The 14,343-nt window shown below is 41.6% G+C and overlaps 1 protein-coding gene across 1 annotated transcript in view; it reads left to right on the forward strand.

The window, feature by feature from the left end:
- MIER2 (MIER family member 2) overlaps window positions 1-14,343 on the forward strand; it is a 397,788-nt gene that overhangs the window by 199,470 nt on the left and 183,975 nt on the right. The window lies entirely within an intron of this gene.

A 14,343-nucleotide genomic window follows, 5' to 3' on the forward strand; every position in this document is an offset into this window, starting at 1 on the left:
TCATACCTGGAATTTCTGCTGTCGTGATAAGCTGCTGTACAATTGAAAGGAAGTTCTGCTGTCGTGATAAGCTACTGTACAATTGAAAGGTGGATTGCTTTGAGTATTTGTAAAGCAAGCTTGTTGTACCAAAGTATACATTTGATCAAATTTGATAGATCAAATCTGCAGCCTGATCGAGTGGTTCAGCACTTCTTTCCATCCTACTTGCCTGGCTTACTTAACCCCTGTCCATCAACACCTATGGGCCTGTAACCTGGCGAACTCTGCCTCAGGGATACTCAATAACTGAAAAACAAAATATAACATCAAGCAGGAAAAAAATGCATGTGTTATAATCATTATACTTTGTACTGTAAGGATCGAACACACTCAAGCGGACCAACGCTGAGCCCTTCCCTATCTAACTAAACCCCCCTCCCTCCACTTACCTGCGTTACCAGCCCAGAATTTCCCTACTAAATCCTAATAATTTGGCTAACAATAAAAAACAACTAAAATACAGTACTGACGAAGTGTTACACACTTACCTTGCAATCTTTGGGGTTTAAGCCTAAGCACCGCTCTGCTCACTACGTGCCCCTCCCTGCCCCCAAATCTCACCCACCCCCGTTACCTCTACACTTATTCTAAGCTAAAACCCCTCCCTTAAACTCAAATCAATTAGGCCAGACCACTATAATTCTCCTCCCCTTTCACCCCCCTCCCACCATCTTAGCTCACTTCTGAAATTTGAAGCAGTCATGCTTTTACCCAACATGATTACATTCCTTACCTGCATACTTCTTTCTCACGTTACCTCCTACCAAGGCTTCACAGTGATAACGCCCAACCATTTTCACTGCACACTCTCATTACCTTCCCTCAAACACTCAGTCTATAACTACATTGCCCCTGCCACCAAATAAAACTCCCAATCCACCTACTCAGTTACCAAACACCTACCACATTTAAGAGTAAAAAATATGGCTGGTTCTTTACTGTGTATATAAAACATATCCTAAACCCTCTCAAAACTAGTCCTCAGTGGTGACTTCCAACCTAACCCTAGTCCCTTCAACACTAATCCCACCACAAACCCTCCTCCAAAACAGTCCCCCGTAGCTCAAATCACAGCCAACAAAAAGCCATCTGACATCCTTATGATGTTCCTAAACATCAGAAGCATCTGTAACAAAATCCAAGGCCTACATGCCAACATAAGTTTATACACCCCAGATATTCTCATCCTAATGGAAACCTTGCTCAAACCTCACATCAAAAGTAAGGAAATACTCCCACCTGGATATAGCATCCTTCACCTAGACAGACTGTCCAGGAAAGGAGGTGGTGTAGCACTGATGTTTAAACACCACCTCAGTATCCAAACCCTCAACATATCTGCTTTCCCAGTACGGCAATGAAGAAATATTTTACACCAATCTCAAACTATACCCAAAGAAAACAGTCAACATCATAGAATGCTGTTTTCCACCAGGGCAAAATTTACCACCCCTAGAAAATCTCCTGAGCTGGGCCAATTTTTCTGTACTCCAGGAAACTATCATTCTCAGCGACTTTAACATCAACTGGCTGTCCTGTAATAACAATCACCCAGACCTCCACCTAAATCTCCATAGGTTCACTCAACAATCCAATCCCCCTACCTGAATCAACACACACCCCAATAATCAAACCACTCTTGATTGCATCTTAGTTAACAAAGCCCCTTACTCCTACATAGCAGGCTGTCTACCTGACTGCCTCAGTGACCACTCCTCAACCTTCCTACTAAGACACCACATAAACAGTATCAAGCCCATTATACACAGGCAAATTCGTAATAAAAACAATTTCAACACCAACTGCTTTATCTCCTCCCACCAGAAAGTTAACTGGTCACCTCTAAAATACCTCAACCTACCTGACGCTGTCCACTTCTTCAACAGCTCCTTCCTCAACATCCTAAACACCCATGCCCCTCCCCATAAGAAATGCCAAAGTTAGAACCAGGAGCTCCCCCTGGTTACAAAAGAGCACCAGAATCCTAATGAACACGAGAGATAAGACTTGGGAACAGTGGTGCCTAACAAAAAAAATATCCTCAGCTAGACAATCCTTCCTTGAACTGCACAATAAGGTCAAAAAGCAAATAAAATAAGACAAATACCTCTACTATCAGTCTACCCTAAACTCTTCCCACCAAAATCCTAAGTAATTATGGTCCAAAACCTCCGCCCAGGGAAAGTAGACACTCCTCCTGCCATCCATACCCCCCTCCTCCAGCCGTATTGCTGATTCCTTCAACAAACACTTTACTGAAACCATACTATCCCTAACCAACATTTGCCCCCCCCCTAACCCAAATCCTCTCTCCCCTGGTTTCTTCTTCTCCTCAGTACTTACCTCCTACATAAAAAGACTTCTGTCAAAACTTAAACCCACTAAACTTGCAGCTGACAGCCTCCCCTCAGAATACCTAAAAATAGCAGTTGATGTCCTAGCTTATCCAATTTCCATATTAATCACCCGTTCCATATCTGAATGCTATGTACCCTCTCTGTGGAAAATATCCCGCATCATTCCCCTCCACAAACTTTTCCAGTTACTGCCCCATTGCCATCCTCTCCCCTCTCTCCAAAATACTCAAAAAATGTATCCGCTCCCAGGTCTCAAACTACCTTCTAGCTAATAAACTCCTCTCCAATACTCAACATGGCTTCAGGCCATATCACAGCACTACCACTGCTTTGCTCTCCTTCACCAACTCTATCCTTCATCATAAAAACAATGGCCTCTTCTCCACTGCTGTATTTCTTGATCTATCCAAGGCTTTTGACATGTTCTCAAATGAACTACTACTCTATTCCCTCTCCAACCTTTCCTTTTCCCAATCAGCCTCCAGCTGCTTCCACAGCTATCTGCATGGCCGCCAGCAATCAGTTGTCTGGGATGATCTATCTCCTCGCCTTCCCGTTACTCTCGGTGTTTCCCAAGGTTCTATCTTCGGCCCCCTACTATTTTCTCTTTTCACCGACAACCTGCATACTGCCACCAAACATGCATCTCTCATATACAGTAAGCAGGCGACTCCACCCTCATCTGCTCTGCCCCCACTCTAACAGAACTCCAACAAATCACTCAGGAGTCATTCTCATCTGTTGAAAGCTGGCTATCCAACGCTCAGCTCCTACTCAGCCCTAATAAGACCAAACTCCTCATCTTCCAACCCTCCAAATCTAGCCCCCCCCCCCACTTCAGCATTCTTGCACCAAAGACAATACTGCCATCTCTCCATCAGAGCACACCAAACAACTCGATGTGGAGATTGACAACAATCTCAGATTCAACACCCACATATCCCTCACAAGAAAAAAAGTTCACAAAAAACTTGGTGCATTATATAGAAACAGCCAATACCTCACCAAGGCATCTAGAATCTCTATTGCCAACTCCCAGCTAATCTCTACCTTACTCTATGCATCTCCCATACTTATAAACCTTAGACAGACAGACAGACCTAAACAAGCTGGAGGCCTGCTATAATAAAACTGCAAAATTGCCACTGGTGGTTCCTCCCGCAGCCACCATTGTATCTCCCTTAAAGAAATGAACTGGCTAGAACTCCCACAACTCCTTCACCTGAATCAACTCTCCTTCACTCATAAACTTGCAAACCATCCCCTCAAATTCACCTCAATTCAAACTCTTCTCCAACCTTACCACTCCTCTAGACCTCTCCCTACGCACGAGCAACAAAAATCTACCCCATGTGTACAAAGCCAAAAACTCAAAAGGAGAAGCTAATTTCTCTTGTGCCATATCCAAACTTTGGAACAACCTTCCCCCCTCCATCACTACTCTATCTTCTTGCATTCATTTCAAGACTACATTTAAATTGCACCTAGACATGCTCTGGCTCTGTCCTTGCTCAAATCCCAACTAACCCCCCCCCCATCCTCATCCTTCCTCCACTCCTACTCTTATCCCTATAAATTAACTGACTGCCACTAATTACTAACCTCAGTCTGATAATATTAGTCCATTTTGCTTAAGTTAGGTAACTTACAGTTTGTTTTTAACTGTGCAGCCTTAGTTGCTTTATTGTTTACAATTATTATCTATTACTGTAAAAAAAAAAATGCCAACTGTTATGCTTGCTGAATGTCATTATTTCTACTCTGTACTACAATCACTCATGTACAATCTGTGGAGCTTTTCTCCCCGAGCATCCACTGAAAAAGGACCTTTGTCCAGTCGGAATTTCCTGGTAAAGAAATATAAATAATAAATAAATAAGTAAATATTATCTTGCTGTTTGGTGGAAGAAGTACATGAAAAAAAAATGAGGTCCATCTGTTGCCAACACCAGTTCTGTCTGCTGCAACCCAGTTGGAGGCTGACACGGCGCTATCTACGCACATGTTCGCCAAGGCTGTGCCCATGTCTGGTACAGAAGTAGACAGGAAACCATGGCTAATTATATCGGAGGGACCTAGGGGGATTCACCCAAACATTAGATAAGGAAAAGGTGCATGGTACCCTTATTGAATCTCGGCAGGCATCTGAACCGCCTGTGTTTAAAGCAGATGCTCTTTTAAAAAAGAAACCTCCAAACATGTGGCTTCTGTGGCTAAAGATCCTTACAAAGAGTGGCAGGACTTTACTAAGGTGCTGTTTGTACCCATATGGCCCTAAACCCCCCACAAGGGTGGTCTGTCTCTGCTTGTGGTCCCTTGCCTTCCACCCCTTCTAAGAGACGTAGAGATTCTGATTCTTCTGACGAGTTGAATTCTGGTGAAGAATCCTTCTCTAATTCCTCCCAGATCCAGACTCCTCTTGCACTGGGATCTGATAAAGAGCAACTGTCTCCTGATTCTTCTTTTCAAAAAATTATCTTTAAGAATATAATGATCCATTTGATGGAACCCCAAGTGTGAATGTTTCCAAGTTACTGAGGTTCAAAACAGATAATAAGAACTCTTGCAAATGGACTCGCCTAGACCTTCTGCGGTCCCTCTTGCTTTAGCTGCCCTTTTTGGATACATTTGCAGCAGCTTCTCGGGCTCCTGACTCAACCTCTGGTTCCTTAGAAGCCAGACAGATTTTATAAAGTCCCTGAGAATCATAAGTACTTGCATAAAAGTCCTTCATCTGATCCTGCTATTTCCATGTCTACAGATAAGTCATCCAAACTGCTATCCTCTGTCAAGCTTTTACCTTTTGACAGGGACAGCCTTGCTGTGGAGAGGTATGGTAAAAAGTGTTTACTTCTGCTACTTTAGCCTTTAGAGCTTATCAGACCCACATGACTAGATGTGTCCTGGTGCTTCTCTCCCAGCTTGAGGGTGGGCCTAGGCTGATATGCTTAATTCAGACAAGAATTCCTAGCTTTCTCTTCTGAGTTCTGCCTCTTGGGTGACTTGTCATTCCGTTAAATGCAGCTATGATGCTGCTGCTTATGCCTCTTCTAGGGCAGCTGCATCTGGTTCTGTCATGAGAAGATGCTCTTGGTTCCATCTTCAAGCCTTGCTTGAGGACAGCAAGGCCAAATGTTTAGATTCCCCCTTAGACAACCAAGTGTCGCTCTGGCACTGCTCCTGCTGAATTGTTTGAAACCCTTAAGGATAAGGGTAAGGTTGTGCAAGACCTAAAGTAAATCTTTATTTCCCCTGTACCTGAGTTACAGAGGAACTATCCATCTAAATCGTCTTTTGTCCGTAATTAGCCTAGACAAACTGCTAGGAGCAAGAGGGTTCCTAAGTGGATTTTCCAAGACAAACCCACTCAGAGTTCTAGGGGCCAAAAACATTTTCTGCTTGTATCTAATACCTAGCTTCCCCTTCCCCCACTGCTAGATTTCTGTCACTCAGGCTAACCCTTTCCTTTGCTGTTTACAACAGATAGCCATAGATGTCTGGGTTCTCTCCTGTCATCCAAAATGGATATATTATGCTTTTGAAAGTCCCTTCCACTATTTTCTGGCCTTCCTCAGTCTCTTCCTCTTTGCCAGCTACATAGGTTCATAGGTTGGTACTAGGCTATCGGCCCTATGATCTATTCAAGCCTAGCCATACATCATTTTCCTTTGGTTCTGCAGGGTCTTGTGGATCAGGGAACCATGCAGCCTGTTCAGTTGTCTCAGCAGTGAGCAGGTTTATATTCCAGAATGCTTTTGGTTCCCAGGAAGGAAGAGCTGTGGAGGCCTGTCCTAGACCTCTCCTTTTTCAAGGTCCGTTCCTTAAGGATGTTGTCTGTTAGGACACTTTTCAGCCTTTTGATTCCTCAAGCTTTTATTGTATCTGTGGATATGAAGGACTCTTAACACCATATTCCTATTTATCCTCTCTGCAGGAAGTTTTTATGCTTTGTTTTTTCCTCTCATTATCAATTTTTCTGCTTTGCCTTTTGGTCTTTCTGCAGTTCCAAGGGTTTTTACCAAATGTCTGGCTCCTCTGGTAGAAAAGAGTATTAGTAATGGAGGAGCTAAAGAAATAGAAACCGAGGTTATGAATTAGCTGAGAAGTGAAGGATGTAGTGCAGAAAATTTAACTCCACTAACATCACAGCAAGATAGAGCAATGGATCCCCAAATTAAGGAGAAGCCAGTTGAGAGGGAAACATCTGATCAGTTGCCATATGAAGATACTTTGGAGCCTTTCATAGGAAACCAGTACAAAAGTTCATTTGGGGTTGCACGGCAAGAGAAGAAACAAGAAACAGTGACTGCTCTGACGCAGTCAGTGTTGTGAAGTGATAGGCCAGTGAGCTCCCATATGAAAAGGCAACAGATGACACATTATGAAACTGAATAGAATGTAGCACAGGAAGATGCTCTGGAACCATCTATGCAATGCCTGCAGGAAATGGAGAACAAAGAATGTGCCCTCAGTTTAGAAGAAAATAATCTAAGAGAAGAGTTGCTTGATTTAATAGAAATGGACAGACATATCAAGATCAAGAAAAGAAATAGACTACAGAAAGTCAATAAAGCCCCAAATGTCAGAAGTTTGATAAAAAATGAACACAGTAATTAGGGTTGTCTGTAGAGATTTATGTGATAAAAGGAAATAAGATATATTAATGTGTAGCTAAATTAATAGTCTTACCACAAAAACACAGAATAGGAAGGGAAGGGGAGAAATTGAATGCCATCATGTAAGTATCGAGTAGAGAAAACTATAAAGCAATTCAGAAGTGTCATTGTTAGAAGAGTATAGCAGTGGGAACAGATCAACAAAAATACTCAGATATGATAAATGCAGTGTGCAGTATCAGAACAGATCAAGATCTAGTGTGCATTATTGCAAATAATAAACTAAAATATCAGCACATACAGAAAATCTTAGGAGATATACTGATAAGTGTAAAGGAAAAGTACAAAATAAGCAATTTATTGATTACCCAAAAAAGTTTTATAGAGAATTGGGAAACTAGGCAAAAGGAATTGAAACACCACCAAAAAAGAAGAAATAGATACATTTTGGAGAAATATCTATAAAGATCCTGTGGAACATAACAAAGATGTTAAATGGATCGAAAAGGTAAAAGAGTAAGACGTTCAAATGTACAGGATATGAAATGGGATGAAGTAATGGCCAGAGAGATTGAAACAAAGTTAAGAAAGGCACCTAATTGGAAAACCCTAGGCCCAGTTGCAGTACCTAACTTCTAGCTAAAAATATTAACATCTTTACATGAAGATTTAGCCATGAGTAAGAACTGTTTGTGTGCACCCTGACCAGACTCCAGCCTGGTTAACAGTAGGAAAAACAATACTCCTACTTAAGAATGAACCTTCAAGCTATCCTAAAAACGATAGACCAGTAACTTGCCTTTTGATGACCTATAAACTATACACTGGAATCAGTGACAGGTTTATAGTTATTAGAAGAAAACTCAATCATGGCAGTAGAACAAAGGAGTAATAAAAGAAAGTCATATGGAACAAAGGATAATTTGTTGTTAAATAAAGTCATAATGGAGAACAGTAAAAAGGGGACGAATGCAAGTATGGCATGGATAGACTGTAAGAAAGCATTTGACAGTATCAGTAATAGATAAAGAGTGCTTAAAAATGTGTATGATACATCGTACACTGATCAATTACATTACATCGACCGTGAAACTGTGGCAAACCACTTTGCAATTAAGCCATGATAAAGGACAAATTATTATTCCAGGAATATTTCAAAGGAGGATATTCCAGGGTGACTATCTGTCACCGCTGCTATTTTGTCTTGCCATCAGCTCATTAAGTAGTCTACTTAACAGATTAGGTCATGGCTAGAATTTGGCTCCCAGAAAACAACAAAGTCTAAAGACTTCTCATTTTCTTTTTGTAGATTTAAAATTGTAAAGCTCCTCAGATGAGGAACTGAAAGCATAACTGCAGGTGGTCAAAACTTTTTCAGGTGATGTAAGACTCTCTCATTTGGTCTTGATAAATGTGCAAAAGCAACCTTTAAAGTAAGAAAGCTGCAGCACCATGAAAATATCAGTTTGGGACATGAATGTGATATAAAACAACTTGTACAAGGGGGAGTGTATAAATATCTGTGAATTGATGAAGGATCAACAGTAAAACATGAACAAATGCAAATAAAACTTAGTAAGGAATATTTTAGACAATTTAAATTAATACTGAAAACCATGTTGACGTCTAGGAGCAAAGTCCAAGCTATAAACAAATTTGCTCTTCCTGCCCTAACTTACAGTTTTGAAGTGATTGACTGGCCCCAAAAGGTATTGGATAGGTTGGACAGGAAAACAAGAAGGATGCTTCATGCTTATCACATGATTTATAAAAATCAGTGCATACCAAGACTTTATATTCCCAGTTTGAAAGACGTATGGGCCTCCTTAAAATTGATTACATGTATTGATCTGCAGTCATGGGACATCATACATATCTGCTGACCTCACAAGACCCAAACATAGTGGAAGTTTTGAAACATGAGGTGAATAAATCTAAGATGATGCCCCTGCTTAGTTTAGCAGAAGCATATCGGCGTCAAGTGGGAATGGAAATCATACCAGAAGTAGATAAAAATTAGGCAGCAACTTAATGTGCCGGGGAAAAAAAGAATGAATATAAGATGAAAAATCATATGAAAAGGCAAATAATGTGGAACATGCATAAATATAGTTGCAAGTATAGAAAACACTTGGAACAGGCTCATGTTGATCAGGATCGTATGCAGGAATGGTTAAGGAGACGTGGATTAAACCAGAAGTTGAAAGGTTAATATTGGCAGTCCAAGATAGTGGACTATGTACAAGTTGGTTTACAAAGTCCATTGAACATGTGGGAGAAATGGACAATTGTAGGTTTTGTAAAACAGAATTGGAAACAGTTGCACAGAAGGACTGTATACCAAAAAGCATAATGTGTCAGGACTGTTGCAGTGGGGATTGTGCAAACATAATAATATTGAAGTAGATGAAAAACACTGGAAACATAAGCCACAAAGCATCATGGAAAATGTTTATATCCCATGGGGATACTCCATTACCAACAGTTCACAAAGTAGATGCGAGAAAACCAGATATAGTAGTCCATGAAAAGAAGACAAAACTAGTATTGATTATTGAAACTGATAGTGTCTTATGTACAGAAGTCATAAAATAACAGGATTTGCAGTCAGAAACCAGGGCAATGCAGAAGAAAGATAACCAGACCGTTCAGTAGAAGAAATGTGTCTTATAAAAAAGAATTTACAGTCATACTTAGATATGTTACCAATACATGTAACTCTGTTACCAATACATGTAACTCTGTACGAATTGCAGGAGGAGTCATTACTGGACACACTGTGGGTGCTGTGAAGAGCACTTCTGGCTAACATCAAAGATTGAAACAATACTAATTTCTTGAACTTTAATCATACTGTGACTTAGGAATGGGGTCCATTCTCATCATGGTGTTGGAGACCGAAAAGACTTGGAGAAATTTAAAAAAGAAAATGTTGTTGTACCCAGATGCTTCTGATCATGATTTGAGAGCAACTTTCAACAACTGAAACGTTTGAGGGTCTTATGGTCTGTCAGTTGTAGGTGGGACCAATCAACATAATAGAGATGAGGGCTCTACTTTGAGCTCCTCAGGCTTTTCATTCCCTTTGGTTCCAGGTCTTCTAAACCTTTTTTTTTTATATATATACAAACAGTAACCACAGTACATAAACAAGCAATGGGACACAAAAATCTTGCCACCTTTGCAGGCTAGTTCTTCAGGCTTGGGATTTTGCAGTCCACTGCCACTTGGTTGTACAGACAATTTACGTGCTTTTAGAGCACAATCTGTTGGCAGAGTCTTTAAGCAGGTCCAGAGCTAATCCTCACAAATGGTTGTTTCACAGGGAGATGCTTCTGGACATGGGGTACTCCTCTAGTAGATCTTTTTGACTCCCCTCAGAACAGGGACAGCGAACTTCCCGAGAGAGTGCCAAGTCCTCTGGCTTGGAAAGTAGACGTTTTGCCTTTTTCTTGGAAGGGGATTCTTCTGTATGCTTAGCCCTTTTTTTCCTGTACTACCACATGCCCTGCACAAGGTCACATGGGGCAGACAGAGTCTTGCTGGTGATTCTCTTTTGGCACATACAGCAGTAGTTCCCATTTCTGTTTCTCCTGTCCAGGGCAGTCATCACAAGTCACCTCATATGATGGATCCTCTTACATAAGACAGTGGAGCTCTCATTCACCCTTGCTTGTCCAGCCTTCAACTGACACTTTGGGTGATAGGATTTTGATTCCTTTCAGGCACCAGTTTTCTGAGGCTGTACTTTGGATTTTGCAGCAGGCCAGAAAACCCACTACTTGAAAATCCTATGTGCTTAAATGTAAGAGAGTTTCTATTTGGTGTCTCAACCATGACCAGGACCTTTTTTCTGTGGGAGAGTCCAGTGGTTGGTATTTGAGTGAGTTGCTCATTTCTGGTTTGACACATTCACCTGTTCAATTTCATGTGTCTGCCTCGGAATCCACCTTTGGCTTCTAAAAAAAGTTTTTAAAAGATGTCATATCAGATCTCCAGTAAAGCCTGTTCTTCCTCCTTGGTACCTTTAATTTTATTCTTGAAAATTTGACTCAGTCCCCTTTTCAGCCTGCTTTTTCTTCTCTCCAACATTGAACTTTGCTGTATTGTTCCCGAGTCCTACATCTGCCTAGAGGGTCTTTTAACTTTAGACACTCATGGCAGTTACAACCCCCCCCCTTCCCCGAGGACAGGGCGTCTCTTTGTACCAGTCCTCCTTTCATGCCCAGGGAAGTCAATGATTCGTCCTTGGATCCATTTGTCTTCCATTTTTACCTTCTCCACAGACTACTAGTGCTACTAGTGAGAGGGTTCTCCACACCTTGGATATGCATAGACAGCTCAGGTACTATTTGTACAAGGCAAAACATATCAGGAAATCTGACCAACTTTTTATTTATTTTCCTTTCATGTCAGGAAATTGGGTTTGGCTGTGACTAAGCAGACCATCACCTCCTGGATTTGTAAGGCCATTTCTTTTTGCTATTCCTTACGTGGCAACCAGTTTCCTGTTCTTTTTGTGTTCATTCTTCTAGGACAATGGTCTCTTCTTATGTTTTTTTTTTCTTCTTCAATAATCTGGATCCTAGCTCCATCTTGGAAGCCGCTTCTTGGTCTTCTGTTCACACTTCTATCAAACAGTACAAGTCGGATGTAATTTTTAGGGCCAGGGTGGGTTTTGCCAGGGTCATCCTTCATGGGTTTGTGGAGGGTGCTTGTCTGCAACCTGTACATTTCAGTAGCTTTTGTACTCTCCCAAGAGTGCAGAACACTGCAACAGTGATGAAGGACATAATACAGGTGTGTAAGATCTTAACATAACAGTAGATGTCCTACTTAAAATTGTAGCAGTATTCTGTCTCTCCCTCCCTCCTGTTGCTTTCTGTCCATCACATTGTATACCTTACACCTTGTACGTAGAACATGCGTTTAACATATGATTCCTGGAAGGTGTAAAGACTTTGGTATGCTGGTCAGACATCAGGCTATCCTTGGGAGGGTATCCCAAAGGTAGAGTACTGCAACAGTGCAAAGTAGGACATCTGTTATGGTAAGATCATACACAACTGTACTTTTTCAGCCTTTGATTTATGCATATTAGGAGCATCAGCTTTGTAAAGAAACCTTTTTTCTAAAGTCTTTTGACCATTGCTCTCACGTGTCCACCAGATTTGTTTTTTTAAAAATGTTTTGTGTATTGTTTAGTTAGTTGTTTTTTATAGTTTGTAGCTGGACTCTTATAGCATTGTAACAATTTGGTTTTGCCACCATCATCTTTGGCAGTTGCTTACCTTTTTCCCCCCTTTGTAGGTCTTTAGTATCCTAGCACTTAACGTGTCTTGGATGTAGGTAAACTTTATATAAATTTGGCATGGCATTACTTTTGAGCTGTTTTAAGTTTTCTCAATAATGTAGAGCACTTAATTATTAGCAGTCATTTGTTATAATCATCATTGGTTATTTTTATTAGACTAAATGGATAAGAAATTTTAAAAAGTATGTACTTTTAACTTTACAAATAAGTCTTGTATTGCTGTTTTGTACAAGATGTTCTTCATCTCACATTGCTGCAGTCCTTACATATGGGTAGTCCGCTGTCCTCGGTCGGCCCGAATACCAAAGTATTAGGCTGACGTCGGTCAAGGCGCCTAAAACTGACATCAGGACGTCAGGGTACAAAAGCGCATGACCGACGTCATTTCCTCAGTCTTTTTTGCCGCATGGTCCGATGCAGAAGCAGCGTTGCAAGTGCCGTTCGGCGTTCTGAAATTTTTCGAATTCGGAGTTTCAGACCGAATCCAAGTTGGCTAAGTACCCCGTTGGGGAATATTTTGTTTTTTTCTTGCCTCAGTGTTTTACCGGATGTCAGAAAAAGTGAATAACTGTATTTCTTGTGGGAAACAGATACAGCATAGGGATTATCATTCTTTGTGTATTCCTTGTTTGGGGCCTGAGCACGACGTTGTTGGGTGTCGCTTTTGTGCTAGGTTCAATAAACGCACTATTAAGCGAAGGTTAGATTGTGCTAGGCTGGTCTTTGGGAAGCGGTGCAATTATAATATGCCGTCGGATTCTCCGCGCCGCTTCTAAGAAGCGCAAAGACAAAGCAGTTAAACCCAGGCAAGATGAGTCGTCCGTTCCGGACGCCGGTTCTTTAGAGGCTTCAGTGGAACCGGTGGTTCCGATGGACACTTCTCTGGAGTCTCAGGGGGAGACTTTGATTTTGCAGGAGGTGGTCTCTCAGGAGGCAGGTCAGGCTGAAGGGGCTTCTCAAGTTACTGTACTCCCTCCCTTCCTAGGGTGGTTAGGCCTTCTCCTTCTGTTTCCAAGGCTTCTCCCAGAGGCAGGCCAGTTTTAGCTTCTGTTGGTGTCACTCCTAGTTCAGCAGGGTCTGTGCCTAAGAAGCACATGCTTAAAATGGCAGAAGATTTGATTACTCTGATTAGAGGTTCTTTGCCCCCTCCTGATAAGAGGCCTAGGGTGGAGCCAGAGTTGGGAAGTTTTGAGCAGGCTTCGGATGTTTCAGAGTCTTCAGCTGAAGACTTGCAGGAGTACTCTCCTTATTCTGATTCTGATGCAGATGATTCCACTCCTTCTGCTTCTCCTCCAGAGGATTTTTCTTTTTCAGAGACTCTTCATTCTATGAGGGAACATTTTAAGTGGGAAGGTCAGGACTTCTCGGATTCTAGGAAAAGGCTTAGGGAGTTTTTGCTGTTACCCCAGCATAGGCCCTTGGCTATACCCCCTGTTCTGGATGTTGTGGAAGATGTGTTTGCAGAGGCTTCACTTAATCCTGATTCTCTGCCTCCTGCTCCTGTTAAACCGGATAGGTATTACAGGGTGCCTGAGGCTCATAATTATCTTTATAAGAGTCCTAGGGCGGACCCAGAATCTATTAGTCAGGGACCTAAGGGTGTCAAGGCCTCTGTTGTAAAAAATCCGGTTCCTCTAGATAAAGAAGCCAGAGCTTTGGATAGATGGGGAAAGAAGGTCTATACATCTTCTACCTTAGCTATGAGGGCTTTGAATTGCCAGTTTCATATGTTGAAATATCAAAACTTTCTTCTTTCTCAATTGAAGTCTAAGGTGGATGCTCTGGCGGAAGGCATTGAGTGTAAAGAATTACAAGATTTGGTGCATGTCTCTGAACAGGTGGGTAAGCATTCATTACAGTGTGGTTTTGATGCTGTGCAGGCCTCGTCTAGGGTGGCTGCCACTGGCTCAGTTCTTCGCAGGCACGCCTGGCTGAAGGATCAGAATTTATCTGACCATGTTAAGACAAGGATTTTGGATGCTCCTTTGCAGTCTGATGTGTTGTTTGGTTCACC

The sequence above is a fragment of the Protopterus annectens genome, chromosome 13.part0 (assembly GCF_019279795.1).
Source record: "Protopterus annectens isolate FY-2018-M chromosome 13.part0, PAN1.0, whole genome shotgun sequence".
Classification (NCBI taxonomy): Eukaryota; Metazoa; Chordata; order Ceratodontiformes; family Protopteridae; genus Protopterus; species Protopterus annectens.